Here is a 27804-nt window from a genome sequence, read left to right as displayed (position 1 = left end):
CACCCAACAAAATGAATCTCTGTACACAGAGATGAGTGCAAACCTCGCATCTATTATTAGCATACTTCTTAATGTTTTCAACACCATCAATAAAGTAGACCAGCCAGCCAACTGGAAACTATTCAACACTAAATAAACATTTGGAATAAGCCCATGCCTTTTGCAAAATTACAATTTGCCTAAAATAGATGGCCTCAGAGGTCAGATTCAAATATACTCTATTGGATGTTCACATTTGTTTACCTCTATCCAGAGGAAATGTGGGGGCAAATAAGGCAGACAGCTGCTCGGGCATTAGGCACTAAGCACAGACACTGCTGCTCCTTGGACAAGCTGTGCTGCACCACTGCTTGTAGTTTACAAAGGCTCCATCTCCAACTGTCAGAGGAGACAAGAGCCACCAAACCAGCATGCAGGCCTTACAAAGGGCACTGAGGGAGGAAGTGGAGATGGGGATGGGAGGAGGACTCTGCCCACATTTCTGACCTGGAGCCCTATTGGGTCTCTACTTGCTCCTCCCCCAAGCAAAATGATTTCTCAGTTTTTCTGATAGACACACAGATAAACAGGCAGCCCTAAAAGCTTACTGAAAAGCTAAACATGTCTCAAAAACTGAATAGCTAGCTTTTCACAAAGCACTACTTAGGTAAAATAAATCAAGAAAATATAAACGAAATTATTTCCCCTCAATAAAGGCACATGTTGGAAATAAAGAGATGTGTTTATGGCAATACTTTCTTAGGTTTCCAAAAAATAAAACACTTAAAATTTAATTTTAGGTGTTAGATACCCCTCCCTTTTCAAATCTAATAAAATAATAATAGTTTTAGTGTCAGATATGCATTTTTAGGAAAGAAAGTGTTTTTTAATTGTCAACAATAGAATTCCCAAACATTGAGAAGACTAGTATATTGGCTATTGAAGCACTTTTTAGAAAATCTTTAACATTGAGTGGCTGTTAAACTAGTTCTCAAGTTTCCCACTGATCCATCTTAAAATGAGGAACAAAAGGGTCTAGTAAGTAAGAATTTTCTTAGTACCATCAGAATATTTATTTGAAGAAAAATACCAATTCTGAGAAAGCCTGACTGACTATTGCAGCCTGGATTGATTTTCTGCTTTCTGAATTTTTATAGAATATACTAGAGGCCCGGTGCACAAAATTTGTGCACTGGGGGGGGGGTGTTGTCTCTCAGCCTGGTGTATGCCCTTTTGCAATCTGGGACCCCTAGGGGGATGTCCAACTGCTGGTTTAGGCCCCCAAAGGGTTCCAGATTACAAGAGGGATGTCCAACTGTTAGGCACGATCCCCACAGGCCAGTGGGGATTGGGCCTAAACTAACAATCAGACATCCCCTAAGGCAGTGGTTCTCAACCGGTGGGTCTCTACCCCTTTGGCTGTTGAACGACCCTTCCACACAGGTCGCCTAAGACCATCCTGCATATCAGATATTTACATTACAATTTATAACAGTAGCAACATTAAAGTTATAAAGTAGCAACAAAAATAATTTTATGGTTGGGTCACACCATGAGAAACTGTATTTAAAGGGCCAGAAAGTTGAGAACCACTGTCCTAAGGGATGTAGCAGTGCGCATAGTCGCAGGCGGCCAGGGAGGAGCCAGAACCAGGGCCATGCTGCTCACTCTCATCCCAGCTCGCTGCACCTGCTGCCGCCACTTGGTAGTGCTGCTGCAGAGTCAGGAGAAGCTCCTGCCACCACAGGTGCGCTCACCAGCCATGAGCCTGGCTCCTGGCTGAGCGGCACTCCCCCTGTGGAAGTGCACTGACCACCAGGAGGAAGCTCCTGCGTTGACCATCTGCTCCCTGGTGGTCAGTGCACATCATAGCAACTGGTCGACCGGTCATTCCAGTCGTTCCAGTTGTTCTGTCATAATGGTCACTTAGGCTTTTATATATATAGATATATAGTTCGCCCACTCCATTCAGGAGCTAATTATCCACAGCTTGTGTGTTTTTTTTTCCCTCAATTGTTTTATATGTTTGTTTTATTTCCCCAACTAGATGGTGAGTGTTTTGAGGACAGTTGCCATGCCTTATATTTATTCTGTACTTATCAGGCACTTGCTTGGTGCTGAGTAAATACTTAATGAAAAAAAATTTTTTGATTGAGTGAAGTGGAGTGTCTCTTACATGAGATATTTCTTTGGTTAGTGTCATATAATCAACATGCAGGCATGGTGAAATCACCTGGGTGCATATTAGAATCTCCTGAGAAGTTTTTAAAACACCCGTATGATCCATGCTAGCTGCTAGATTAAGAGAGAGAGGAAAAAGAGTCATACCTTTGCCATCAATGGATTACAAATCTATGTCAGATTCATTCCACCTCCTGCTCTTCCACCAGAATGAAGGCAAATATGGATCTCTCTACTCTTCTAGGAAGAACTTGTCTTTCCTGGAATTTGATTCATTTAGGTTTCTTTGAATGCCTCAAGTCCCTGATGCGTTAGAAACAAATGAACCAACTTATTCTCATTGTTAGAGTGAAAGCAATGATCCCCTGGGACTCTCTCAATCCCAATGGGAAGTGCTCTAAGGAGCTTACATTTTTAAATGAATAACACAGTTTGGCCATTTGTTACAAGAATAATAAAGGGGTAGAAGCAAAACACAAGAGGCATTTGTGTTAATTCAGACTTCAAATGAATAAAAAAGAGACAGGATCTTAAACCACTAACTTATGGAACTTGAAACTAAATTATTTTACTAAATTATTTGATAAGTATTGGCATGGCTTGCAAATTAATAAGTTAAAAATTAATAAAATATGCCGAAACCGGTTTGGCTCAGTGGATAGAGCATCGGCCTGCGGACTGAAGGGACCCGGGTTCGATTCCGGTCAGGGGCATGTACCTGGGTTGCGGGCATATCCCCAGTGAGGATGTGCAGGAGGCAGCTGATCGATGTTTCTCTCTCATCGATGTTTCTGACTCTCTATCTCTCTCCCTTCCTCTCTGTAAAAAATCAATAAAATATATTTTTTTAAAAAATTAATAAAATATTTGCATAGGTTCAATGTTTTATCTTTGGTAGGAAATTTTCCACAGATGCAAATAATAAAATGAGAGTTGGTGAAACCCTACAGATCACGTAATCACACACAGTTCAGAGAACTCTAGGTATCCAGGCAAGTCTATTTAGAGCTACCACAGGATATGAGTGGAAGTCTTCCCTGCTGTGGGTGCCTTTCCCCAAATGGATAATTTCACTTTCACCAGTTTTTAAATTAGATGTCATTTGAAACAGGAATTCTGATCCTTTCAAAATTATGAACATCACAACCAATCAATCACAAACACATTTGCAGAAACACACACACATACACACATAGATATACACACATATTCTTAGGAAACTAAGGCCCAGAGATGTAAAGTAACTCCCCGAAGGTCACCCCACTAGCTAATAACAGATATGGTACCAGACCCCTCCAAATCCAGTTCATTTTCTTCTCCACATGTTCCTTCTGATCATTAATTAATCTTCCTGTCCAAGACCATGTAAGTCTCCACCACGCTGGTCAATTTCAGTGTGGAACCAGGGATGAGCAGGCTTAGCAGGGCTGATAAATGAGTCCTAGGGCTTCAGAGACTCTCCAGTGACATCAGCTGGACCCAGGTGAAATGGTAATCACTAGTGTATAAATGATTTGGACACTGTAATTTCCCCCTACCATTTAGTTTGCTTTCTCCTGTTGATTTATTTAGAATGTGCTCTGCTACATCTCCCAACCTTGCTACACTGTGAGCACCAATAAATGTCAAACAGATTAGACAAGCCCATTACTCAATGGGCACATATTCTAAAAACGGTACAAAGGTGAAATCCCAGCAGTTTGAGATGATTGGAGTATTTACAGGATGTTAGGAAAACATCTGCTTCAAAGATTCAGAGCTTCAGGAGTTGATGTAAGGGTTTAATAGGAGCCTATACCACCACTAGTCCCTGTACAGAAAATATTAAGCCATTATAGAGTGAATGAGTTTTGAGTACCTATTATATAGAATAGGCTGTACAGAGATTGGCCCTCTAATAGCCACTTAGAGGGGATACATTTTGCTTTTATCAAAAGAGAAGAGAATGGAACTTGCTTTTATAGCTTTGCTCAAAGATAAATTGAGTAGAAAGAGGGTTTTTTCTTCTGCGCTGACCACTTGGGTTTGGGCACATAGCATCCTTACTCTGGTATAATGTCACCACGCCACAAGAAGCAGGCGAAAAGTGGCAGCAGTTCCCTGGAGCTAATCTTGAAGTCTTGTTTATCTTTGTTACCAGAGTGACCATCAATAAATCACCAATTACAGGACCAAACACTGCGCACTATCTCATTTAATCTTTGTAAGTATGCTAAGATATAATTATTCCCAGTTTACACCATAAGCAAATTGGGGATTGGAGAGGGTCAGTAACTTCCTGTGGTCACACATTTAGTAAATGGCAAGGCTGGGATTCTAACCCAATCAGTTGAATTCTGATGGCCTTGCTTTTTCCACTAGTGTCATCATGTGTACAAAAAACAATCAGCTTAAAGTTGCAATAACAACCACCACCAAAACAGGTTGTTCTAATCTCCTTCAAGGCATGATCCAGGGGACATGCTGAAATGGCTAATAAATCAGGTCCAGAATCACACTTCTGCAATCTCTTCTTCACCAATATCAAATTACATCCCTGGTGTTTTCTTTGTGGAGTTGTTCCCTTCCCAGAGCTAATTGGAGTGTTGGTGGGGAGTTTCCAGACAAGGAAGTTGTATGCCTGGAGAGGGGAAAGATAGAATATAATTGGGGCTTGGCAAGGAGCCAACCAGTATTTTCAGCCTATGGTGCTAAATGCACCATATACCGTATGTAGTTTCATAGACCTGCACATACACACGTGCATGCACACACCACAAAGGAATGGGGAGAGGGGGGAGGTATTGCTTTCTTCTTTTGGCTTTGCATTTCTGAGGAAATGGCAGTTGGACTCATCATTTATTAATCACAAATTTTGGTGCTATGTCTTTAGAAGAGAAAAGCATCGCTTGACTTTCAATGCATATTCTGCTAATTGGTAGGTTTTGCCTCTCAACGAAACTGTAAAAGGGGAGGGTGCGTACTAAACCGATTGCCCTACTTAGGCAGTTCCTGGCAGGAATGCCGAGATGGATTAACATGCATAACAGAAGGCTTATATGACCCTGGGAGACAGTAGAACCTGAAATAACCTTAATATCCTGTCAAATTTCATTACCAGACCCCACTGAACAAGTAAAGCCTATTTAACAATCTGTCTGGGAAGGAAAAATCCATATCTTGTTTTATAACCAGGATTTTTCATCCTGTTCTATTATTATTATTATTATTATTATTATTATTATTATTATTATTATTATTATTATTTCAGAGAGGAAGGAAAAGGGAGAGATAGAAACATCAATGATGAGAAAGAACCATTGATCAGCTGCCTCCTGCACACCCCTCAATGGGGATCAAGCCCACAACCCTGGCATGTGCCCTTGACCAGAATTAAACCTGGGACCCTTCAGTCCACAGGCTGATGCTCTATCCCCTCAGCCAAACCGGCCAGGACACACCTTGTTCTTTTTTTTTTCTGGGGACAGACCATGTTATAGGGTGTCTTGATTCCATCAAATTTCTCAGCAGGTATGTCACTCACTCCACAGCCCTTACTTCTACAAACAAACCCACAGACATCTGGAACTCAGGGTTGGTACTGAGCAACTTGCAGTCTGAGGCCCAGCAGTGTGTTTGGGCAGAAATAGCTCCATCCTGACAACTGTCCACCTTCAGTGCTAGGAAGGTGTTCAGGCTCAGGAAAGAGGGGAAGATCTAGGCAAAATGAAGAGTTAAAAAGCAAGAGAATCTTGAACAAGCACCTGGGCTCTCTGGGACACACACTCTGGATGTCTTGTCAAGTTGTCAACTGTGTTTGCTGAGATAGCCTGAGGGACCTCAGAATGCCAAGTGCTTTATGTTCCTCAAGGGAGGTGTTTATGGGCAAGTCCTAAAAATACCAGAGCACTAACACAAATCCAAAATAATTGAGTGCCCACAGCTCTCTAACAGCACTCTCAAGAAATAGATCATTCTCTTCCTTTCAGTAAGTGCTTTCCCAAATTCCGAATTTAGATGTCATATTTCAGGGTTCCAAACTCACTCCATTCACAAGATAGGGCTTAGTTATAGTTCAATTCTGTCTAATCGGAGGAGTTAAAAATCATGTTTTAAAAAATCACTAGGGCCCTGACCGGTTTGGCTCAGTGGATAGAGCGTCAGCCTAAGGACTCAAGAGTCTCAGGTTCGATTCCGGTCAAGGGCATGTACCTTGGTTGCAGGCACATCTCCAGTAGGGGGTGTGCAGGAGGCAGCTGATCGATGTTTCTCTCTCATGGATGTCTTTAACTCTCTATCCCTCCTCTCCCTTCCTCTCTGTAAAAAATCAATAAAATATATTTAATAAAAAAAAATCACTAGGCAGTACACGGAGACTTGGAATTTACAGATTAGCAGCTGTGTGACCCCAGGCAAGTCACTTCTTTTCTCATCTGAAATATTTAAATGGAGGAGAAAATATTAAAATGTGTTGGGTAATCCAGCATTTCACCATCATTACCTTATGTAAGTTTAGACTAAATGGTTTTCAACATTTCTTCCAGTTTTAATTTTCTATTCTACTTATTAAATGCTTAAATTGATTTAGCAAATGTTTTGGGGAGATTTTATGGGTCAGGCACAGTGCTATGCATGGCAAGCATCATTATAATTAATTTAAAGGTGACATACTAAAAAGATTTTTACAAAGTTTCTATTTTTCATGACAAACCAGACTTCCGGGTTTCTTTTTCCATAAATGTGTTTCTTATAGTATTAATAGGGCCAGCGCATTACGGCCCCACCCCCCACCCATGTCACATAATCCTGTCAAAATTGGTTGTTTTAAAACTTGAGGAATTTTTCCATGCTCTCCAGTGGCTCTGTCTGGGTTCCAGTTTCCTGATATGAAGAATTTGGAATCAATGATTTAGCTAATTCCTAAAATTCTTCCACAGCTTTGAGAGAGAATTTATCTCAGCAATACAGTAGCCACTACGAACATGTGGCTATGAAGCACTTGGAATGTGGCTAGCCCAAACTGAGATTGAGCAAAAAAGATAAATGATCTCAATAATGTGTAGTATTGATTACATACATAATAAAAGGATAAATATTTTGGATATACTGGATTAAATACAATATATTATTAGAGTTAATTTTACCTGTCTCTCTCTACTTTTTATTTGCACGTGGTTACTAGAAAATTTACAGGCGCACATACCATTTTCATTTGTGGCTCTCATGTTTCTCTTGCTCAGCAGGAGCCCCAACCCTCTCAGTTACCCACTTATGAAGAGTGAAGTAGGCCACATTGTTCTGGTCTGAATTTTGTTTAAAAGCAGGAAGACAAGGAAAGTAAGGAAGCAAACTTTGTCCCTGGGGTATTTACCATGTCCCCCTGTCCCTGCGGGATTCACCCCCCCCCCCCCCCCCCCCCCGCCCCTTCCCCATGAAAGCCACTGGGAAGCCCTATTTGCCCTCCCTGCTCAGGGCCTTTGTTATGCAGATTTGAGTCTGAACACACCTGAGAACTAGAGAAGTGACAAGAAGACCCACTGACTTTCTACTAGAAAAGGCAGCAAGAAAAAAGTACAAGTCACTGAAAGGGAATTGGGCCTAGGAGGAAAAAAGAAAAACAAAAAAGATCTGGAGCAGCCTGGAGCTGAAAAGGCATTTTAGGGGAACTTGAAGCGGGGCGGGGGTGGGGGGGTGGGGGGGGAAGAGGGGGCGGGGAGGGAGGGTTGGTAGAGAGAAGGACCTGAACTGCCCACCCGCTGAATAAAAAGTTCTCTCTGGCTGCACTTCTCCATCCCTTTGCTGCCTTTTCATTCCCTCCTTTCTAGCACACAATTTGCTTTGTTAGGCACCATCACATAAGTACCTCATTTCACTATAATGAGTCTGTGAGGTGGGCATAACTATCTTCCTTTTACAATTGAGAAATTAAAGAATGCTCCGGAGGTTGGAAAGCTAGTAAGGACAGTGGAGCCAGCATCTGAATTCTTGCCTCCTGATTTCAATGGCTCTGGGGATTTTTTCTACAAAACTACATCACGTGCACGTATTTCAACAGCTCTTTCCTAATTGACTTATGGTATATTTTAAATTCAGTTAATTCTCTAGTTGCTCTATGAAGACAGCTTGGAGATTATTCTACTTCAGATTTTTAAACTGCTTTCTGAAATATGACAGAGCTAATTTTCCAAACGTCTTTTCTCACTGCTAACTAAACACTGTCCAAATATTAATCAGATTTGAATGCTTAGGCTAATAAAATCAGTAGGCCTATGGCTCATTTGAATAGCTCAGCCAAACCTGTGAAGAAACACAATTAGCTGATACCCTATCTGCATGAGTAAAAGATTTGGGGGAAAACATTGAACCATTTTAGCCAAAAGAATAAAAAAAATAATTTAGTTGTTATGAGAAATCAATAAATGTATGAGCCTAAACCCTTAAATTCTTGATCATATAATTTCTATAATTTAATTTATACAAAAGTTGCAAAATATTTTTTTTCCTTTTTACCATACAGAAAAGAAGACAAATACATGCATTGGGCTTATTTCAAATAAAGTTCTTCAGTGTTCCATCTGTAATACCCCAAATGCCAGCATTCATCTACCTCTAAATCCATGAGGCTTTCAGTTCAGACCCCAAGGGAGACATTGGTAAAGCATACAGAAACTGTGCCAGTTCAACAGCCACAACAGAAGCCAGAGCATCCTGAGACTGGATTGGGAGTTAGACTTCAAACAAATCCCCAAGTTGAGGATTTAAGCATACACAAGAGCTAGGTTTTCTTTTTTAAGTTTAAGGAACAGAGAACAGAGAACACAGCCCTCGAAATCATTTTATTCATTATTCCATCCCAACCTACATTTTTTATCTGTGTTGTAAAATCCAACAAAGACAGGGGAGCTGGGTATGATCTGCCCTCAGGTAACACAAGACAGTACAAGAAAATGTAAATATACTAAATGTCAACAGATGCAGGATGTGGACATTGTTCTCATTGCCTAATAACTTTTTACTTGCAAAGTAATCCTCTCTGAGTTGTTTTAAGTAGCATTTCCTTTAGTGCATTTAAATATACAATATTTATAGACTAGATTGGGATAAAGAATAGTAACTAAAAGTCACACAATAGAAATCAATCAGAAATTAAGATAAAATATCTATAAAACAGTACAAATTATAAGAAGTGTAATTTGATTTTAAAAATGTCAGTGCTCAAGAAACTTTCATAAATACCTGTATAAAAGAAAGTATGTCTGTATGTAAATAATACACAATGTGATAGGTAGGAAGATAGACTGATAGATGGATGGATGGATGGATATATATAGATAGATGATAAACAATAGTTACATAGAGATATATTTTCTCCTTTTATATATTACAATACCTTTTATATTTTTTCCTTATATGCTAATTATATAAGTATTTCAAACAAAGAAAAGTCAGAATTCAACTCAATACAAAATAATTTTAGTGCACTTATATCACAGATAGACTTAAAATGTTTCACATAAACTATATTTATGTCGATAAAGTATGCTAAATGACCCAAAGTATGGTTATCACATAAAGAAAACCTTTAGTAAGTTTCTTATTTAAAACAATTAACTGCTTCCTCATTTATCTTTGTTGTAAATTTTTCACTCAACAAATGTGGATTGGATACCAGCATATTCCAGGCACCAAGGCAGCATGGTCCTGCTGTCAGGAACAAGTATACATACGCAGACAAGCAAGTGCATAAACAATTTCAGTGAATAAGTGCAAAGTGTGCTGAGTGCTATCAAGGAAACAAACATGGCATGTGATAGAGACTAGTGGGGACCTATTTTAGGTTGAATAATCAGAGAAGACTTCTCCAAGGAAATTACATCTAAGCTAAAATCTGAAAGATAAGAAGGAGCGCACTCATCACTCGGAGAGAGCAAGAACATGTTTTATGGGGTGCATTGTGGTAGCAGGAATCACACTTAAAGGCCTGGGGGCGAAGAAGGCTGGAGGGTGATTAGGAAGAGGGGTAGGACCAGAGAAGGTGTTACTTAGACTGGGGATGGAGAAGTAGATTGGAGTGTAATCCAATTCATATTTCTGAACAATCACTCATGCTACCATGCAGACAATTGATTGAAGATGAGTAGAATGGAAGCCAAGCCACATGTCAGGAGGCTATTGCACAATTGGAAAGATGTTGTAAAACTGGACTACGTGGTTATAGTCATGAGAATAGAAACAACAGAGCTTGTTGATGAATTGAGTGTGGGGCTTGATGAAGAAGTTTGCATCAAAGATGTTTCTCATTCATATATACAATCTAGGTCTTTATATAAACTCTTCTGACTTAATATAAGGATTTTGTTCTAAAAGTATCCATTAGTCCATTGCATTTGAAAATGCACTCTGGTTTGACAAGAATTGCTTTTAAAATACAGATCAGCAGCACCATTTATAACAAAGTTTCTGAAGGTGGAGGGGAAGGTATTCAGCCAAACTGAAATATCTGCAATTATTTCTTTTTTCCATAATATAATATTTCTTTTTTCTATTCCTCTTCAAAATCTTTAATAGCTCCCATCTGTGGTGTTGTTTTATAAAGCTAACTTAAATCCGCCCTGGTTAGCTAGAAATGATTAAGGGACTTAATTTCACTGAGCCACTGCTTGTATACTCTATCTAAATCTAACCTATGCATACAAATGATTAGAGAATAGTTGTTATAATGAGAGTGACCTGGAAAAACCACTTTCTCACACACACACACACACACACACACACACACACAGAGAGAGAGAAGAAACAGAAGAGCAAGGAGGACAGAATTCAACATGCACAGACTGTAAGACTAGTGACTAAATTGCTGTACTAACTTGAAACTTCAAGATTTAGGAAGAAGCTTGGCCAGCATGACTCAGTGGGTGAGCATTGACCTATGAACCAGGAGGTCACGGTTCGATTCCCAGTCAGGACACATGCCCAGGTTGCAGGCTCAATCTCCAGTGCGGGGCATGCATGAGGCAGCCGACCAATGATTCTTTTTTTCTTTCTTTTTTTTTTAAATATATTTTATTGATTTTTCACAGAGAGGAAGGGAGAGAGATAGAGAGTTAGAAACATCGATGAGAGAGAAACATTGATCAGCTGCCTCCTGCACATCTCCCACTGGGGATGTGCTCGCAACCCAGGCACATGCCCTTGACCGGAATCGAACCTGGGACCCTTCAGTCCGCAGGCCGACGACGCTCTATCCACTGAGCCAAACCAGTTTCGGCCAATCAATGATTCTTTATCATCATTGATGTTTCTAGCTCTCTCTCTCTATCTCTCTGAAATCAATAAAAATATATTAACAAGATAAAAAAAGATTTAGGAAGAAAAAAATGACATTAAAAATTACTCAGAGTGCTTTGAGTTGTCAGGTTCATTGGCTTTCATTATTGAAAAATGCTTAGAATTTGTATTTCCAAAGCTTACAAGCCACATTGCAAAGCTCATATAAACCTACCAATTTCTACTGAGTTTCGGTACCAATGTTTTCCTCTACTGAGGATCTCATCAGCTCATGTCAACTAGATGTTATAGTTGTATAACTTTAGGTTTTCTCCCAATATTTTCCAGGAGATTCACCTGAGCACTGGAGCATACAGAGTGGCCAAAAGCAGATTATTGTAGCATCCCTTACAGGTAATCCACAAAGAGACAGAAAGATGTCAGTGACCCTCTACAATGACCCCAGACAAATTTGCGAGCAGAGGCAAACTACCAGGAAAGGCGTCACTGTGAGAGCTTTGCCTACAGCTCTCACCAGAGGCCTGGTTCCTATTTGGTATTATATTGACCCAAGGGTAAATTGGATGATTTTCTCCACATCTGCTGCACTTGCTCTCTCATCTATTGAATTTGTACTGAACTTTTATACACACAAAATAAGATTATGTGTATAAAAGTAGGATCCTTGTGAATTTTATCTGTATATATCTAGGTCGTCCTCGTAAAATTTTTAATGTTCTATATGGGAATGACAGATGTCTAAGCAAGAGATTCATGCTTGGTTAACATTTAAAATAATTTCTTGTCATTCCTTTTAATTTCTAAATTGTAATTTCTAAGTGTCTAATTTTAATTTTAAGTACTTTGAGGAGTATTATAAGATAGAGGTGCCTGCCAAGACCCAGCCTCCCGGATCTTGCTCAGTGTGGAGGAGCATCACTCTCCCTCCGTCCCCTGTATAAAGGTTCTCCCGAGAAACCGTACCAATAGGATACACATATTTACATACAAAGGGATTTATTATAAAGAATTGGCTCACATGATAAAGACATGACCAATCCAGATCTGCAGCCTAGAGAGGCAGGAGAGCCGATGTTACAGGTGAAGTCTGAAGGCAGTCTGCTATGGAATTTTCTCTTATTCAGGGAGACCAGTCCTTTCTTTCTGTTCAAACCTTCAACTGATTGGATGAGGCCCACCTCCTTATGGAGGACAGGCTGCTTTTCCTATTGATTAAAATGTGAATCTAATCCAAAAACACCTTAGCAGTAATACTCAGAATAGTAGTTGACCAACTATCTGGGCTCCCCATGGCCCAGTCAAATTGACATGTAATATTAACCATCCTATCTTGCCACTCATCATCCCTCCTTCCTACAAGCACAAAATCCTACCATTGAAAGAACAAGGCCTTCAATTGCAAAGACTGTTAGACTGTAGTTTAGTAGCAGAAATGTAAGTGGGCTTTGACATCAAATATAGTGGGGTCAATTCCCTATTCATGAGTGCAGTTTAGGGACCTCAAGCAAGTTATTTAACTTCTCAGAATCTCAGTTTGGTCTTTTGTAGAACAGAGAGTACAATTTCTCTCTCATAGGTTCATTATGAGAAATCAGCTAAATAACATCCCTGAAAGTTCCTGGCACATGATGGGCTGCCAATGAATCTTATCCTAGCAGGAGTCCCAGCTGTGTTGTTTGCTACTGATATTTAGTTGTGTCTGGCTGCCTGGTAGGGTGGGGCTGCCAGGAGACTGTTTGCTTCAGGAAATGAAGAGCCTCCGGGGAAAGAACTCATACTGAATGAGACAACAAGCCTTAGGGAGCTGGGGAAAGGCTGGCTTTGACTCTGGTGCTATGCCCCTCCCCCAGCTCAACCCCTTCCAGATGTGCTCATATTGCAATCCTGCCAAGAAAGGAGACTGAACAAAAACAAAGAGAGCTATTTCTTCTAAAAACATCTGGCTTATGCTCTTGTATTTCTTCCATTCTTCTTTCCACATACAGTCACTGGGGAGAATTCTGACTGTTTCCGCTGCCCTGGGATCCTCTTCTCTTGGACAGGTGGGTCTGGTTTACTAAGCCAAACTCAGTCTTAGGACCTGGATTCTCTGTTTGGGTTGCTTGAAGAAAGGAAGTACCTGGCTTCCTTACTGTCCTTCCCAAATATGCATTTTTTGAAGAGGTAAGCATTTATAAAGACCTCCATAGGGACTTAGCTTTTCTATCCAAAATATGAAAGTCCAGTTCCTGGTTAGTAACTTAATAGGACAAGCCACCTGTTATACTGCAGACACATTCCCTGATGGGCCACTATGTCCATTTATTCCCCTATATGACCCCTCTGAATAAGGAAGCAGATACTCAGTAGAATAAGGACCTCCTCAGTTACTCACCTTGGGAACCAGCCCAGACATCCTCTGGAATGGCACTGGAGAGATGCTTAAATTTTACATGATTAGACATACATTCAACACTGAGGCTGCCGTTGTTTCCCCATTCTGCATTCCCCACCCTGCACTGGACAGTGTCTTTCAACAGATAAAAACATTTCTGCTTTCCATCCCCACCAAAAATAGTTCTTCTAGTGAGTGCTGTCCTATTGACTTTTCTGCAGTGATGGAAAGGTTTTATATCTGCACCATCCAATGTGATAGCCACGCATCGCTGTTGAGCACTTTTAAATGTGCTAGTGTGACTAATGAACCAGATTTTTAATGCTATTAGTTAAAATAGTTTAAATTGCAACTGATAGCTTGTGTCTACCATATCATGCCATGCATATCTAGAAAATCACTCCTCAGCCTCGTGAGACTTTTGCTGCCATCCAATGGATCCATAACCCTATTTTCAGGATTCCACCTATGTGTTCTATTCTCTTCGTAAGCTTCAAATTTTAATGTATTTGAATTCCTCAATGAGTAAATTCATATACAGTAATTTCTGATAGAAGTAGTTCCATACAACCTTCAAATAATCCTGAGACAGCTAGTTATAAATTTAATCTTGGCAAGTTGTTTTGAGGTTCATCACTTGCAAGCCCTCACAATAAAAACCAAAGGATAAATACCGGTTTAGTTATCTCTCCAATTCCTAAAGAACTTCTGAGCCTCCTTGTTTGCCCAGGATCCTCCCAATGGATCATCTCCTGTCGTCCACCCTGCCTACCTGTCTGTTCATTCCCTTCCCCCACAGTAGACTTAGGGGTTACCCTTCTTCTAACTCTGAAGGCCAAAAGTATATTCATAGAGTAAAAGCATTTCCCCACACCCCAAAATGTTTTACGTTTTAAAACTGTGTCATTGTTTTCTTTGTTGTTCTGAACGGAACCCATTCTATATAATAGATATAGATATAGATGATGATGATAGATAGATAGATAGATAGATAGATAGATAGATAGATAGATAGATATAGAGAGAGATAGAGATAGAGATGAGAGAGAGAGAGAGAGAGAGAGAGAGAGAGAGAGAGAGAGAGAGAGATGGTTTTCAGAAGCTTGCCTTGTTGGAACAAAATTAAATGGTCCTCACAATTGATTCTCAAATTTCAGAGTGCACAAGACTAGGACAGTTTCACAGATGCATCCTCTATATTCCCATTTAGTAGGTCTCAGGTGGGACACAGAAATTTTCATTTTTGCAAAAACCCCAAAGCATAGTGATGCAGGTAATTCTTGGAATTCACTTTTAGGAAACCTGAACTAGAAAAAAATAACTTACATTTCTTTATTTCATCTGTGAAATCTGTACAAGAATTTGATGGCAAAGTTAAGCACAAAATGAAAAATGCAACCCAAGGCTACTGTCAATAATCAAAGGCATTATTCCCTGGACTTTAGGTTTCTCCTCAAACTTTCAAGTCACTTACATCATTCAGTGATGTGCTTAATTCTTTCCCAGGAATCTAAATCAAAGTACATCCTGACCCACCTCAGAAATTGTTCTACTCAGAACGCCACTCCACACCACAGTCCACACCACAGTCCACTCCTACCCTAGTGTCATTCACAGAGCCCATTACACTCAGGCATCAGTCACTGCTATGCAGACCACCTCTATACCTCTTCAGATGGGCTTTCCAGACCACCTATGACACTTTATGCCCTACCTCTTTCTCACATCCCAGGGGCCTGAGCTAAATTTACGTCTCTGGACTGTGAATCTACTCCTGCTACTAACCTTCAGTTTTTAAAGCTCTGACATATAACAACAAGGCTTTTGATAGCAGCAAGCCTGTGACAGGTGAGAAAAGCATGTGCATTAAAAGTAAAATTAGAAAGCTCATGGGCTCCTGAAACCTTCATTCCTGCCTAAGGCTGTCAAAGGTTTCCTTGCTTCTAGAATGTATTTTCTGCCCTCTGGGGACAAATTCATTTGACACATATTTGTCTTCTGCAAATCAATGGACAAACAAAGCACATTAATAGGATTTTAGGACCTTCAGAATTTAGACTAACTTGGGCAGGAGTCATGATGGATGTTCAGGAAATGGGAGGAGAAGGGCTAGAAGGAGCTGGCAGAGACATCTCATTACTTAGGAAGAGCAATGACTGGGTACCTGACTCAACTGCAGCAACAAGCACCACTGGGGGGTAGATACTATCCAAAGGGACAAGACCCAGTATTTGAGTATTGGCATCAGTATTTGTTGGAAGAGCACAATGGTTAGAGACCCAGGCAGCAGCAGTTATCCTGTGGCTGTATATACTAGTACATTAGGATCCCAATATACATCTGGAGCCAATGGCATATTGTAGAATACAATATGGTTATGGCTTAGTTTGAAGCAAGACAGTAAATTTGTATTCTGAAATGCAAAATTAGGCAGATAGATAACAATGTGCAGGTGGCTATAACAAAATAAATACTTCTTTGCTCTGTCAGAATTACTCAGGAACTAGCTTAACATGAGAAGGACTAGTAGTCACTTTTGTGTCATTTGTCCTAATACTCATCAAGACAATGGAGCTACCATTTTTGATACTTGGACTCTGTTATAATCATTCAGGCTACACCATAAAACACACCATCTTCACCAGTTGTAAGCTCCACACCCAGACTTGTCACCATCTACCCTTTGCATTACCATTCCAGTCAAAGAGAATCCTCCTAAGGAATCAAGAAGGCCAAGGCTGATGAGCGGGATTGTAACAGTGCTCCGCATTCAACTCAGCTGTTCAGACCATGCCCTCCAAGTTAATCCTCCAAGACTACCATCCTTTTTCTTCTTTCCTGTCACTCTCACCTCCACTAGTTTTCAAAGTACCATCTAGAGAGAAATATTCAAGCCTAGCATAGCTGACCAACATTTTGGTAGATGAAAATAAAATGCTTATGAGGGGTGTATCAATGCCAATCAAATGTTGAATTAAATGAAATCAAAGATATAAGATCTCCAAGGGGAATAAACTACTGCTAAAATATGCAAATGCAAATTTTCCATGCTTTTGACAAAAAGAATTAATGCAAAAAAATGAATCAAATGATATGGGCAGTGTGTGAGCTAAAAACCTGCTCCACCCAAAAGGTTTTTCTGTTCGATATACTACACAGGCATTAATTTGCATGTGTTTATTACTCCTAATTTTCAAGCACATTGGAGGTCAATTAAGAAACTGATAAACCTCTCTCTTGAAAAGATTAAAGGAGAAAAACACATCATTAATATGCTCACCAGAAAACAGAACTCCATCATCATTGCTGAAGGTAAATGTCCACGTTTACATGAGCAGATGGAAGGCTAATGATAAAGTTGTCCTTTTCACACTTCAAATAATGGATGAAATAGAATCTTCATCTGCAATATAACAACAGACATACATTAAAATGTTTCATGCTTGAAAAGAAAAGTATCACCTGTCAAACTCAGAAAAAAGCTTTCTACTACTTATTCAAGCAAGCTTCACAACTTATACTGGATTTGAATAATTAATAGTATATTCATTAAATACCCTAAAAAAGTCAAGTTATTCAAAGGATATACATATTACCTATAAGCGATACCTAATCAATATCTACAAAGTTTAAACAGATTGAAGAAGAAGTTTGGAAAATATATATATATATCCTATCTAATAAAAGAGAAAAATGGTAATCGGCGTACGAGCTACCCTTTTCATTGGCTAATCAGGGCTATATGCAAATTAACTGCCAACTAAGATTGGCAGTTAACTGCCAACTAAGATTGGCAGTTAACTGCCAACTAAGATTGGCAGTTAACTGCCAACAAGATGGCGGTTAATTTGCATACGTAGGCACAATGCAGGGAGGCGAAAGGGAAAGCAGGAAGAAGCCCCCTGCCACTGACAGTGATTGGAAACCCAGGGGGGAGCTAAGAGCTGGATGGCAGGGCAAAGGCGGTCCTGGGGCCGCCTTTGCCCTGCCCCCCAGCCATGATCAGAGAATCAGGTGCCTTTTCCGCCCTGGCCAGTGATAGCAGGAAGTAGGGGTGGAGCCAGCGATGGGAGCTGGGCACGGTCGAAGCTGGCAGTCCCAGGAGCTAGGGGTCCCTTGCTTGGGCCTAAAGCGGAGCCCACAATCGCGGGGCCGCTGCAGCTGCGGGTCCCCGCTGCCCGGGCCGGACGCCTAGGCCAGAGGCGTTAGGCCTGGGCAGGGGCGGAGCCTGTAACCACGGGGAGCTGGGGGTCCCCCGCCCAGGCCTGACACCTCTGCCGGAGGCCTCAGGCCTGGTCAAGGGGCCGATCCGGTGATTGGTGATCAGAGGGTGATGAGGGTCAACTCCTCTGGCCGAGGCATCAGGCCTGGGTGGGGGGCTGAGCCGGGGATTGGGGGGATATGATGGTCCCCTTGCCCAGGCCTGAAGCCTGGGTCAGAGGCGTCAGGCTTGGGCTGGGGGTGGAGCCAACGATCAGAGGGAGATGGGGGTCCCCTGCCCAGGCATGATTCCTGAGCCAGAGGCCTCAGGCCTGGGCGGGGGTCAGAGCCAGTGATCAGGGGGAGATGGGGGTCCCCTGTCCAAGCCTGACACCTCTGGCGGAGGCGTCAGGCCTTGGCAAGGGGCCGATCAGGCGATCGGAGGGTGATGGGGGTCTACGCCTCTGTCAGAGCTGTCAGGCCTGGGCAAGGGGCCGATCCTGTGATTGGAGGGTGATGGGGGTCAACGCCTGAGGGCTCCCAGTATGTGAGAGGGGGCAGGCTGTGCTGAGGGACACTCCCCCCCCCACACACACACCCAGTGCACGAATTTCGTGCACCGGGCCCCTAGTATATATATACACACACACACACACACACACACACACACACACACACACACTAGAGCAGTGATGGCGAACCTATGACACACGTGTCAGAGGTGACACGCAAACTCATTTTTTTGGTTGATTTTTCTTTGTTAAATGGCATTTAAATATATAAAATAAATATCAAAAATATAAATCTTTGTTTTACTATGGTTGCAAATATCAAAAAATTTCTATATGTGACACGGCACCAGAGTTAAGTTAGGGTTTTTCAAAATGCTGGCACGCCGAGCTCAAAAGGTTTGCCATCACTGCACTAGAGGCCCAGTGTACAAAATTCGTGCAAGGGGGGGCCCTCAGCCCAGCCTGAACCCTCTCCAATCCAGAACCCCTCAGGGGATGTCCGACTGCTGGCTCCTAACTGCTCGCCTGCCTGCCTGCCTGATCACCCCTAACTGCCCCCCTGCCAGCCTGATCACCCCTAACTGCCACCCCTGCTGCCTCAGTTGCCCCCAACTGTCCCCCCGCCAGCCTGGTCACCCCTAACTGCCCCCCACTGCTGGCCTGGTCACCCCCAAGTACCCCCCTGCCAGCTTGTTTGCCCCTTACTGCCCCCACTGCTGGCCTGGTCACCCCCAAGTACACCCCTCTGCTGGCCTGGTCACCCCTAGCTGCCCCCCTGCTGACTTGGTCGCCCCCAACTGCCCCCCCCGCCAGCCTGGTTGCCCCTCACTGCCCCCCTGCTGGCCTGGTCACCCCCAACTGCTCCCTGCCAGCCTGGTTGCCCCACGCAGCCTGCTGTTCGGTCATTACTGTTACTGTGATGGTGTCCTGGACAATTTGCATATTCCTCTATTATTAGTATAGACTAGGGGCCCAGTGCACGAAATTCGTGCACTGGGTGTGTGTGTGGGGGGGGGCAGTGTCCCTCAGCCCAGCCTGCCCCCTCTCACATACTGGGAGCCCTCAGGCGTTGACCCCCATCACCCTCCAATCACAGGATCGGCCCCTTGCCCAGGCCTGACGCCTCTGGCCTAGGCATCCGGCCCGGGCAGCGGGGACCCGCAGCTGCAGCGGCCCCGCGATCGTGGGCTTCGCTTTAGGCCCAGGCAAGGGACCCCTAGCTCCTGGGACTGCCAGCTTCGACCGTGCCCAGCTCCCATCACTGGCTCCACCCCTACTTCCTGCTATCACTGGCCAGGGCGGAAAAGGCACCTGATTCTCTGATCATGGCTGGGGGGCAGGGCAAAGGCGGCCCCAGGGCCGCCTTTGCCCTGCCCCCCAGCTCTTAGCTCCACCCTGGGTTTCCAATCACTGTCAGTGGCAGGGGGCTTCTTCCTGCTTTCCCTTTCGCCTCCCTGCATTGTGCCTACATATGCAAATTAACCGCCATCTTGTTGGCAGTTAACTGCCAATCTTAGTTCGCAGTTAACTGCCAATCTTAGTTGGCAGTTAATTTGCATATAGCCCTGATTAGCCAATGAAAAGGGTATCGTCGTACGCCAATTACCATTTTTCTCTTTTATTAGATAGGATATATATAGGAAACCTCCATTTGACCAAGAATTTTAAGGAAAGTAAATCATGACCCTTGCCATCAGGAATGAGAAAATACAATTTTGGCTTTGAATGGAACTACAGGAACCCATCTGTCTATCATTCATCCATTCTGCAAACCTTTGGTGAATGTCTGCCAAATATGTGACACTATGCTAGCTAATAGAATTTCAAGTGGATTAATGAAGAATCTTCAAGTTGAAAGAGATATTTCCATTGCAATGAGTTGCTCTCACATTATCAGTTGACTTACTGAGAACTATAAAATGGAAAACAACATATGGATGTGTCAGAGGAGGTAAGTACTGAGACTAAATCCATAGGGAGAGGACCTACAGGAGCCTTTTACTCCATGCACAGATGACATGCACTCTGCGATTTATTGAAGGTTTTCAACTGAGCAGTAATGTAGTCATAGCTTTGTTTTAGAATATTTGGAGATAGAATTGTGATCGTGGTCAACCCTGGTAGTTAGTGGGTCAATAATAAGCTTTTGCTATGATTAAGAGAGAAATGCAAAGCAGTTTGGTCTGTAACAGGGGTGGTGAGAATATTCAAACATAAAAAGATTCAAGTGATATTTAAGAGTCTTCACTGGACTAACTGATTAAGTGGATACAAGGGACAAAGAGAGGGAGAAAGCAAGGATTATGTTTCACTTCATCTATGTGGACCCTGATTTTTATCTATAAAATGGATTTATTATCATAACAGTATTTACAATGCAGGGTTGTTGTAGGGATCAGATGAAAACAATATAAAAGTAGAATCACTCTGTAAACTTTGAAAAGCTCTATATAAATGTTTGTTTAAAACAACAACAACTAAAGGTGTTAGAGGAAGAAAGTCTCTTCTTTGAATGTCAATATTTTCATCTACAAAAATGGAACAGTGAGGTTGCCCTCCAGCTCAACATTCCTTGGCTCTATGACACTTTCCTTGACAAGGTAGAGTAATTCACGCAATTCTTTGAGATGAAATGGAAAGACTAGCTCATACCATCACTACAATTTCAAAGGTGAGCCTTTAATTCTGCTCCATACCCTAATATGTGCTGGGCAGGCATCATTACTGTGCACTTTCTCTCTATGCCAAGTCTGGACATGAGAAAGTGATTAAGACATGGTTTTTAGGATGAGCTACTTATTGTCTGATATTAGTTTGTATTACTTAGATGTAATCGATATTCTGCATATCCTAAATAAACTTTCCTCCCTCCACCTTGCAAAATGAAGACCAGCCAGTTTTCCTTACAATCCTTATTGCTTTCCAGAGAAGTTCTGTCCTCTCTTTCTCTAACCCTTTTCTATTTTCTTTAGTTCCCAATAACAGCACCAGAATCTATTCCTAAATAAACCTCACAAGATGTATAAAAAACAAATTTTTTTTTACAAAATTTATTGATTGTGTGCTTAAATAGCTATAGTCATTATAATTGTATTTCAAGTTTGACCAATTAATCTCTCATTAATTTATCCAGAAAGAATAAACAGAAAAAACAAGTTCACCACTCTAGACTGTGGCCTTCACAGGTGACTCATTCTACAGTAATTCGGGAACCATGAATATTCCAGTTGTCTCCCTGCTTCCCTTTTCAACTTTAGGCTGGTCTTGAACCTTGTAGGATCCCTCAGGGTTCCCTGGACTTACCTTCTTCTCAAGTTTTTATTTAATTAAAAAAATACACAAAATATATTTGGTTAGCATTTCTCTATAGGGTCTAGTACTTCATGCCACTCTGATTAGGGAGAAATACCAATCTCTATATGTTTTTCTGGCTGAAAATTATAATTGTCTATATTCACATCACTCTTCAAAGCGTTAGTTTTATACTTTATTTCATTTAAGTTTATAAACCACCAACTAACTACTCTTTCCATTGTAACTATTTCTTGGTTACTAACTATAGTAAGAAAAATTACAATCTATAGGTGATAAAAAAAAAATTCTTAACTTACTTCTGCTTGGAAAACCATGAGAGCAGAGAGAATTTAAAAAAAAAAAAAACCTGTTAACCCAGTCAACTACCAGGTTAATTCATAAATAGATGATTTTTTGTTAGTTGTTTTTTAATTAAATTTATTGGGATCACATTGGCTAACATGAACATACCGGTTTCAGGTATGATTTCTATGTTACAAGATCTGTATATTACACCATGTGCCCACCATCAAAAGTCAAAGGACCCCCTTCTCACCCAGCCCGCTTCCCTCTGGCAATAGAGATAGAGGTTTAAAGATATATATAATATATAAATCAGAATTGAGGGAAATAACTATTCTAATCTTGTCCTAGTTTATTTTTTAAGAGTAAGTTACGTTCCAATTTTTTTTCCTAGTATTGAGTTTCGTATTGTTTCTAGCTCATTAACTTTCCTTGTCTCTCCCAGAGCAACACATTTCACCACTGTTTTGCATTTGGGAGGCATAAACAAAAGCGGGACATTTTAAGGCATGATCCCATGGGGCCTTCGAGAAGTTTATATTTCACTGGAAACTCTGAGCATCTTTTGCCCAGCGAAGGAGAACATCTGCTTCCTCTTAGCAACTTTAAATACACTTTGATCCTGACGTCTTTCAATATCACCCACACAATGTACTTGAGGTTTTCCTGAGAAAATGGGAGAGGGAGTGACATTTGAGTTGGGGGCAAACTGCCACTTTCCAGGAGACATTTAACTAAAGGTTTTGCTTAGGAATAAAAAAGCACAGTTTTAGTGCTTATTCTTGGTTTTTGCTTAGAAACCTCTTTCTGCAATAATGCTTACCATCTATGTAGCATTTTAAAGCATTAAACAAATTACTCCTCAACCAACCCTTTGTCAGGAAGTCAATTAGGTAGAATTTAATTTGTAGATGGAAAACGAAGAAATAATCTGACTTAATTAGAATTCAGATGTATACTCCATGCTTCCAATTATCATTCTCCCCCAACCACCAAGAATTTCCATGTGTCAGCGTGATTTTAGCCAAGACCTCTGATAATTGTCTATTTCAAATTTAAGATGTTCCACCAACTACATTACTTTGGGCTCCTTTATTTATTAGTTCATTCCAAAAGCACCTACTGAGTGCAGAGTAAGCGTTTAGACATTGTAGGTCATTTTTATCAAATTAAATAATAATTTAACTCAAGGGTCAGAAAACTATGGCCCCTGGACCCTGTTTTTATAAATAAAGTTTTATTGGAACACAATTATACCCATTTGTTTAGATATTCTCTATGGCTGCTTTTGAATTGTAACTTCAAATTGAGATTGAAATGATTCGGTAATTGCAAGAGAGATCATACAACCCACCAGACCAAAATATTACCATGTGACCCTTTACAGAATGAGTTTGCCAACCCTGTTCTAGCTCAGTGATTTCTAAACACCTCATCTAACTGCACATGGATCTCCCGAGAACCAGTTAAAGGCGTAGACCCTACACCCAAAAGATTCTGATTCAATAGGTTAGTGGGAAAGGCACGCAAAATCTGTTTTATTTTTTTAAAACCTCTTAGGTAATTGGGTTGTAGAACTCCATTTGAGGAATTCTGTTCTAGGTGATAAAATTTAAGAGTAGTCAAGAGAGAGATTTTTTTTTAAAGTAGGCATGCCCATGGGATGAGACTAAGGACCAGCTTCTCAGAAATGGTAATTATCTTCAAGTTTTGATCATTTGAATTGTTAGAAAATCCAAAATTTACTGCAGGCAGTAGAGAAAACAGTTGAGTAAACCTGTGGAGATGGTAGGGAACAAGAATGAGTGAAAGAATATAGCAAGGAAACAGATCTAATCAAAGACAGGGTGTCATTCAAGATACATGAAAGGAAATATTTCATTTGTATGGAGTTGGTGATCAGAGCAATAGATGCCCTTGAAGGCTTATTGAAAACACTTTCAGTCTAAATTAATAGCTCAAGATCTGAGTTGCAGTAGAACTGATCCAGCCAAGCAGCGTATCCCAATCTCTGTGATGAACAATGGAGGTCATTAGTAATGTTATGAGTTAGGTTAGGGTCAGGAGATACATTAAATCAGCAGCTACTTCAGAGTTTGAACCTGCAACTTGAACCTCATAAGCAACGTCCTCAAAGTTTAATGACATCAACAACATGGAGAGGGCTTGCTAACACTCAGAAAGTTGAGTTTCCCTTCTAGAGTTTCTGGTTCAGTGGGTTGGGAGCAGGATCTGAGAATCTGTATGGCTAACAAGTCCCCTGATGATGCTGATAGTGCTAGTCCAGGGACCACCTTTGAGAACCACCACTCTAATCAAATGAGACAAATGCCTGGAAAAGATGGAGCGCATAGTGTGCACATAAGTAGGCTCTGTCACCGAAGCTCACTCAGGTCCACAGCTGATACACTGAGACAAATGCACTTTTCTCCTTCAGGTTTGAACTTTTAGAAGGTCTCATCAGTTTGGATGGAAACCAAATTGAAATCAAAGTATCATAAATAATGACAGAACCAATAATAGAATAGGCCTTGGAGACCCTTTAGTCCAACCTATTAGATAATAGACTAGATGGAGAAACTGAAAAACAAAGAATTTACCTGGTTTAACTGCATCCAGGTTCTAATGGCCACCCAAGTGTGTAGTTCTTCAGAAGGAAACTGTGTAATAAACATAGGAGATCTTAAATATTAAGAAAATAAACCAGGACTGAGTTCATATCCCCTTAGTTTACTAAACAGCTTACAGATGGAAACAATATATGAACTTGCATTTTATTAATTATACCAAAGGGAGGACCACAGTGGCAGAAACAACCACCAAAACAATTAATCAAGATTAGAAATCAACTTTGGCTCTTAAGAACTGGTATACTAGAGTAAAATGTATTTCTGTATTACCTCGTGATTTTAAAAGGCAAACTATCAAATTACTAATATTGACTCTTTTATTTAGTTCTTGACTGTTTTTGCTGAATTTCAAGTTAAGGAAATTGAAGCTTGATTCAGGTTCAAGTCTTAGTTCCTGATTATGGGTAAATGACAACTCAGGTAACTGCAATTGATTGAGAGTGACATCTAAGCAGAGACGCTTCACTCCTTTTGGGCTCCCAGGGCACTTAGAAATAATTCAGATATGGTTTCTTATCAGCTGGGTATTAGCAGCCTGTAAATATGTGTCCCCATTCACATAATGAGTTCTGACAGAGTAAAAGCCACCTGGAAACCTTTAAGCTCCTTCTTCAAGAGGTGTTTTAGCTACTTTTCCCTGAGGGACAACCAATCAACAATACATTATTTTAGTTTGTTGACATGTGGAATGTGTCAGGCTTTTGTTTTGTCTTGTTTCATTTTTCTGTTTTTCATTTGCTTTCATTTGTTTGCTGTTTGTGCTCTTCACTTGTCTTTAAAATGTAGGACAAAAAGGATCAGTTTCCTTGTCCAGCCACATGTCATATGTAGATAAAAATGAGTTAATCTTTAATGAAGCAGAAAGTGAGCTATCTAAAGGCAATTTCCTTCCAGGCTTTACATGATGGCTCTTGTTCATTTTATTGGGTTCATCAACCAAATGGTTATTTATTCATATATCCATCCATCATATATCGAACATTACTATGTGGAAGGCATTTTGACAGGTTTGGGTTACCCCCAACATTGTAATTATTTGAAAAGAAGAAGGATCAAGGAAATACTGCTCTCATACTAGGCACCACTTCAGTTCTTATTTCCTTTTGATTTCATCATGGTGCAATTTCTGCACTCTGGATTATTTAATCATTTTACAAACAAGATTACTCTTCCATCATTTTCAAAGTGATGAATAAAGAATTTGATAATTTCTTTGCTTGAAAACTCTGGGTATTATGAAATATTCTGTTCTTTATAAGTTAAATACAATTTTCCTCAGCCTGGTAATTCGAGGTACTCTTTCCAAATTTATCCTAACCTTGAATGAAAGCCAGTATCTAAGTCAAGCCTGTTTATGCATGAATTCCTATGCGCATGTTAAGAAACTCACCTTGGTGTTTGGCTGTTTTCTTTCAACTTAGAATGAACTCCACTTCCCCAAAGATTATGAATTCTTCAAAGACCAGCTTCAAGTTCATCCTCCTCTCCTGGTCTCCTTTGGGAGCCACGACACCACAATGAGATTGTTCTCTGGGCTTTCAGGACTAATGTGTCTACATCACTCCTCTGAGAAATCAAATACTGCCTTTTATTATGAACTAGAGGCCCGGTGCATGAAATTCATGCACGGGCAGGGTCCCTAGGCTTTGCCGGCGATCAGGACCGATCTGTGGGGTGACTGGAGGGGCGATTGGGGGATCCCCCGCTGGAACCCACCTTGGCTGGCCTGGGGCCTGTGGGCTGGGGGCAGCTCCTGCATTGAGTGTCTGCCCCTTTGTGGTCAGTGTGTGTCATAGCAACTGGTTGTCCGCCGTTCGGTCTATTTGCATATTAGGTTTTTATTATATAGGATTATTGTTTTGAAATATGTGTGCTATAAGCTCTTTGAGGACAAATAATAGGGCACATATTTCCTTGTATATCTCATAGAGTTTAACAAAATTTTTTCATATACATATTTTCTTTATTCAAAGAAGCAGATATAATAGAAATGGATACTGGAAGAATATATAATTTAAGGAAATATATTAATAGTAGTTGCCTATGTATCCAGGCATGAATGACTTTTATACATTTTACTGATTTGTGTTTTCAATCTTTTTATTGTGAATAACTGATGAAATGTATTTTGCTAGTTGCATACAATAACCTCAGGATTTAAAAGTCTATTATTTAATATCCCTGAGCAGAACTAGGTTCTTTCTTCACATTTCTGTATGTCAGAATTATATATCAGATTAGAATCACAATACATGAAACTAATAAAAAATAGTGTTGAATGCAAATTGTAAATGAAAAATAAAAAATATTAGAATTGCAGAATACTTTGTAGGTTACAAAGAGATGTAGAATATTGGGAAAATAGAGAAAACAAGAAAAAATACATAAAGTTTACACAGGAAGAATGCTCTTGTTTAACATGTAAAATAAATAAATAAATATGCATATAGTGGGAAGACAATATATAGTATACTTTGTATGTGCACATTGTGTATATGTAATATAAATACATGTGATAAATGCAGATATAATCAGTTAAGCACATAAAATTTTTCTAATAAAAATCTGTAAATGCACAATAGAATACTACTTGGCCATAAAAAAGGAAGGAAATCTTACCCTTTGTGACAGCTTTGATGGACCTGGAGAGCATTATGCTAAATGAAATAACCAGTCAGAGAAAGAAAACTACCATATGATTTCACTCATATGTGGAACCTAATGAACAAAATGAACTAACATGAAAAATAGAGACAGACTAACATACAAAATAGAGACAGACTCACAGATAGAGAGGAGCCTGAGAGCTGTTAGGGGTGGGGTTGGGGAGCTGAGTGGGAGGGTGGAGGGATTGAGCAAAAAAATAAGAGAGAGAGAGAGAGAAAGAAAGAATTCAAGGACAGGGACAATAGTGTGGTAACTGCCAAGGGAAGATGGGGTGGGAAGAGAGGGAAGAGGGTAGAGGGGGGTGATGGTAATGGACAAAGACTTGACTTGAGGTGCTGAACACACAATACAGTGTACAGATGATGTGTTGTGGAATTGTGCACCTGAAACCTGTATA

At 40.6% G+C, this 27804-nt stretch overlaps 1 long non-coding RNA gene across 1 annotated transcript in view; it reads right to left on the bottom strand.

Moving 5' to 3' along the window:
- The window catches only part of LOC132230126 (uncharacterized), a 463598-nt gene that overhangs the window by 15407 nt on the left and 420387 nt on the right, over positions 1-27804 (bottom strand). Inside the window, exons 4-5 of the long non-coding RNA XR_009451812.1 lie at positions 24711-24770; positions 17082-17204 (exon numbers count right to left, since the gene is read on the bottom strand). This is a non-coding gene — a long non-coding RNA (uncharacterized LOC132230126). The remainder of the gene's footprint in view (positions 1-17081; positions 17205-24710; positions 24771-27804) is intronic.

Source organism: Myotis daubentonii, chromosome 3 (genome assembly GCF_963259705.1).
Source record: "Myotis daubentonii chromosome 3, mMyoDau2.1, whole genome shotgun sequence".
Taxonomy (NCBI): Eukaryota; Metazoa; Chordata; class Mammalia; order Chiroptera; family Vespertilionidae; genus Myotis; species Myotis daubentonii.
Note: the sequence above shows the minus strand (reverse complement) of the source record. Positions and strands in the feature narration are given on the sequence as shown.